Source organism: Triticum aestivum, chromosome 1B (assembly GCF_018294505.1).
Source record: "Triticum aestivum cultivar Chinese Spring chromosome 1B, IWGSC CS RefSeq v2.1, whole genome shotgun sequence".
In the NCBI taxonomy this organism is placed as follows: domain Eukaryota; kingdom Viridiplantae; phylum Streptophyta; class Magnoliopsida; order Poales; family Poaceae; genus Triticum; species Triticum aestivum.
The window spans coordinates 77,761,627-77,767,090 of record NC_057795.1 but is presented as its reverse complement, the minus strand read 5'-3'; positions in this window follow the sequence as shown (position 1 = coordinate 77,767,090).

Sequence of the window (5,464 nt, the reverse complement as noted above, 5' to 3'; positions counted from 1 at the left end):
ATTATTCTCCCAATTGCAAGCCCATCCTTGAATCGCAAATGATATCTTAGTTTTGTGTATTTGTCCAAGTTGCAAGTCCGCCCTCAACTTGCAACTAGGCTTGTAGTTTGTTTCGTCCCAATTGCACTTCCATCCTCTATTGGTTTTCTGGTTATTCTTTTGGTTTTTCCTATTTCTTTTTTCTTTTTTTCTTCTTCTTTTGCTTCACATTTTGTTTTAAGTTTTTTTGAACATTTTCAAATATATGAACAATTTCCAGTTCATGAAAATTTTGGAGCTTTGTGATTTATTTATTTTGAATCGGTTAACATTTTCTTAATCCACGAACAATTGTTAACACTTTTGGATGCATGATCAATTGTTCAGTATGTGTTTAAAAAATTATTTAGTGTATATTATAAAAATGTTTTACCGTATATTTAAAAGGGTTCTACGTATATTAAAAAAGGTTAAGTTTGTATTTAAAAAATATTTAGTGTGTATTAAAAAAGTTTAGTGAATATAATTTAAAAAGCTCATTGTGTATAAAAAAGTTCACTGTATATTAAAAAATGTATATTTCCACAAATTCATGAACATATTTTTGTTTTTTTGAATCAAACTTTGTCTTTTACTGAAAACTAATGCATAAAATATAAAGAGTGGAACGGGAAAGCAAAAACCAAAGGGCAAAAAAAATCATTTATAGCTTATTAGAAGCTAGCGACCAGAGACACGCCGCTAAAAAGTGGGCAATAAAACGCAAAAACTAACAAATCGATGGTAGAACTACTTTATATTCACTGATATACATCTGATCACTAGCTTTTCCTGGAAAAAGGAATCTGATCCTTTGCTTCGAGTAGTGACACAACACAACTTACCAAGGTGCTTGCTGCTTCTCGCTACGTCGCCATCGGATCTAATATGATCTATTGATCTACCATGCACGCACAGGGAGAGACACATATAGCAAGAAGGAATCTTCGGCTGGCTGATGCACAACTTAAAAAGCTAGCCTCACTACGAGCTGTCGGACGTATAGGCCGGCCCATCGAGGCGGACATGAGCGCGAAACTGGTTCATTTGTTTCAGGCTTTATGACAAATCAAAATCGAACAAATAAGATAAACAATAAAAAGGTGGCGATGACATCATACTTAGATGTGAGATATTATCTCACATCTAGATGTAATATTTTTTTTAGAAAAAGAGGATGACCCCCGGCCTCTGCATCTGGGCGATGCATACGGCCACTTTATTATTATTCTCACAAGACCTTACAAAGCCATACAACAGCAAGACTAAAGCCACCGTCTAAGCAACAGCTGTCGCTACACCTATCCAAATGATGAAGGGGCGCAGATAATCTGGGCCTACTACCAAACAGACATCGCAGCCAAACCTAAACATCTAAGACTTGAGGTCCCAACCAGGACACCTACCGGGTATGGGGCACCTACCAGTCCGGCGCACTCCTTAACCAAGACGCATGCCGGGTATGAGGGCGCCGCAGCCACGTGCCATCAATCCATCTTCAGAGCTGTACTATTGCATGAACTGTGCCAGGTCTCTCTGCCATCGACGCCACCACGACGCCAGACAGCGCCACCATCTTGCGCTCGTCCATCATCACACGTCCACCGGTGAGACCCCCACTGCTCCATGCCGCTGAGACCTGCCGTTGTCAACGTGCCAGATGCCACGCCGCTCCTCCGTCGCGAACACCAAAAACAGGAAACACCCTAAAGATACAAGGGGCACTCTGCACAGCAGGAAAGCCGCCGGGAACAGTTGCAGAGAACCAGCCGACGGCCAAAGCCCCCACCTTCATCAACCCACACCCGAATCCTAGCTCCCCAGGCAACGCCTCCAAGAAAAGGATGACGCCCATGGCGCCACCGCTGCCCAATCCAGGCCGGATTTTGGGTTTTCACCCGGGAGAGGACCGGAGGTGGCAAGAATAGGGACCACGACACCGCCTTCAGGAAGGATGCGTCGCCCGAAGGCGACGCCGCTGTCGAGCCGAACCAGCCGGCCTAGGGTTTCCCCCGGTCCCAATCTACACCACCATCCCCAGAAGCACCGGATCCAGCAGCAGCCGCCGGCATCAAGCGCAGAGGGGAAGGAACGGGAACGAGGGAGCAGCAGGCCTCCAAATCTGGCGAGGACGAAGGTCCCTGAACTGCCGCCGCCAAGCGCCGTCGCCCCACCACCTGAGCGGTCGAGGACGCCGGGCAGAGTCCCCACGCACACCGTCCAGGGCGCGAACGGCGGCGCCACACCAGCAGGGGCCGCCGCCCCGCGGATCCGGATCTCCCCGAAAGGGACGACGAAGGCCTCGCCGCCACCGTCACCGGTGGCCGCACGGGATTGCCCGGCATCCTCCTCGGGTAGCGGCGAGGAGGGGTGGAGGAGATGTTGGTGGCGGCGCTCGAAACCCTAATCGCCGCCCGAGTCGCCCGAGCGGGCGACGCGGGGGCCCGGAGGGAGCAACTTGAAAACTGAAAACTCTTGAACATCTAGATGTAATATAGATGGATCCGTTTGCTATTTCACATCATCTAGATGTGAAATAGCAAACCTGATCTGCTAATTGGTGTTCAAGTGGCTTGCTAGAGACTCATCTCTAATCCATGTTGTTTGTCTGATCTCTGATGGTCCACGACATAAATTTTCTGATCTTTACGGAAAAACAGTTTTATTGGATACTATGCCACTGATATATGTACACAGTTCCGGTTGCAGCTGATAGTAAGATTGCTACTCAATTTGACAGGTAAAGTACTAATGCACAACGAGATGGATGCGACAGCATGGTCGCCTCAGCCATATCCGCCTCTACAAGCAGAGTATTTTGAAATATTGAAAAAGCTTATTGAGACTATTGACAGTGCTTCTCTACTACACGTAGGTAATAGACGGAGTTGCCTCGGATATGTCTGCCTCTGATAACGGAATGTTATGTCTGACAATATCCAAAATAAACTTATTGAGACTACTGATAGTGCTCCTCTACTACTGGAAGAAGATAATGAACAGTCTTTAATGTGATTATTTTCCATTTGAATCCACTACCCTTTTTGTGATTGATTTGTTAACATCAAACTTGCGCATCTTTGTAGAGTCATGTTGTGTTATGTCAAGAATTCAAGCAATTAGGACATGCTTCATAAAATATTTAGGGGTGGTCAAAATCATACTAAGTGTTACTGTGTAAGTTTCTCTGCCTTACGTAAATGTCACTCATCTCATCTCTACTATTGGATGAAAGGTCATCAATCCATGTATTGACTATTATTATTAACCAATTTAATATTTTTCTTTAGTGTTAATTATTGTCATAGATTGATTCATCTAGATTGTTAGGGAGAAGAGCTCATGGCTTAGCGTTGTCCATCTTTTTGTGCTCAAGGTTGTGGTGTGACAAATTTTTTGTTTTATCTGAGGTGTGATATAATTGCTAACATTTATTCATTCCAAAAATTAGTGGAGTAGTGCAAATTAACGGACCCGTATTCTCCGGCATAGAACATACCCGAGAAACATATTAATCACATAGGGCGTGCTGTGTGGCCATTTGAATTTATAATTTAGAAAAGGTTAAATCCCTAAAATATGTGCATCCCCGTTGCAACGCACGGGCCTCTTTCCTAGTATTGAAAAATCTATACAAGTTATCATTCCAATTCTGTAGCGAAAAGTCCTACTGCGGATCAATCATTCATTCGCAGCCTGTTTGGCAAGTGACGGGAATGGGAATTATGGGATGGAATTTTGTTGGCAAACATAAACAAAACATGAACGTACTCAACTGCCCATTAAAACCGTTTCTATTTGTTGGATCAATCAGAATTACTCAAATAATGTGGTCTGCCTTCATTATCAATCTTTTGACTGAGGTGATGTATGGATATAATTGGGTATATTGCGTCGATTGTAATTCATGCTCAGGTCTATCTCTACCTAATATTAAAGGGAAGAGACTTTCATAGTTTTCCATACGTCATCTGTTTATATCCGTTAATTTTGTGTAAACCTCAAAGACCGACGGATGAGATCTAAAAGGAGGAACTTTTTTTCAATAAAAATAACGATTCACACATTTTCATGGGCCAAGCACGCCCTAGAGAAGGGGAGCTGCTCCAGCACACCCATTCAATTCGATTTCTTTTCCCTGTATAAGAATCATGGAGGCGCAAGGGGCGTGCATAGAAGAGGAATCGCCCAGCAGTTCTACAAGGTTCCATTCGCAAGGTTGGGGATGGAAAACATGGAGATCTCCTGTTGCTCAGCGTCGCGTCCAACCCACGCCAACTACACATCGTCTATCTCGGTGCGCGAGGTCTTCCGACGAAGAATTTGGTGGTGCCGCCAGCGATCTCGGCTAGAAGCCCAGCATGCCCCAAAGTCGGGTAGAAGCCTAGCGCGCACCAAAGTCGTAGCTCCAACAGATGGTGCGGGCCGAGGGGCTCGAAATTGGGCGCGCGCTGGCTGCACTGGCGCCCAACGAGGAGCTGTTGTGTTGTGAAGGAAATATGCCCTAAAGGCAATAATAAAGTTGTTATTTGTATTTTCTTATATCATGATAAATATTTATTATTCATGCTAGAATTGTATTAACCGGAAACTTGATACATGTGTGGATACATAGACCAAACACAGTATCCCTAGTAAGCCTCTACTAGCTAGCTCGTTAATCAAAAATGGTTAAGTTTCCTAACCATAGACATGTGGTGCCATTAGATGAACGAGATCACATCATTACGAGAATGATGTGATGGACAAGACCCATCTGTTAGCTTAGCATAATGATCGTTAAGTTTTATTGCTATTGCTTTCTTCATGACTTATACATATTCCTTTGACTGTGAGATTATGCGACTCCCGAATACCGGAGGAATACCTTGTGTGCTAGCAAACGTCACAACGTAAATGCATGATTATAAAGATGCTCTACAGGTATCTTCGAAGGTGTTTTGTTGGGTTGGCATAGATCGAGATTAGGATTTGTCACTCCGAGTATTGGAGAGGTATCTCTGGGCCCTCTCGGTAATGCACATCATCATAAGCCTTGCAAGCAATGTGACTAATGAGTTAGCTACAGGATGATGCATTACAGAACTAGTAAAGAGACTTGCCGGTAACGAGATTGAACTAGGTATGAAGATACCGACGATCGAATCTTGGGCAAGTAACATACCGATGACAAAGGGAATAACGTATGTTGTCATAACGGTTCGACCGATAAAGATCTTCATAGAATATGTGAGAGACAATATGATCATCTAGGTTCCACAATTGGTTATTGACCGGAGAGGTGTCTCGGTCATGTCTACATAGTTCTCGAAACCGTAGGGTCGGTACGCTTAACGTTCGATGACGATTTGTATTATGAGTTATGTTATTTGGTGACCGAATGTTGTACGGAGTCGCAGATGAGATCATGGACATGACGAGGAGTCTCGAAATGGTCGAGAGGAAA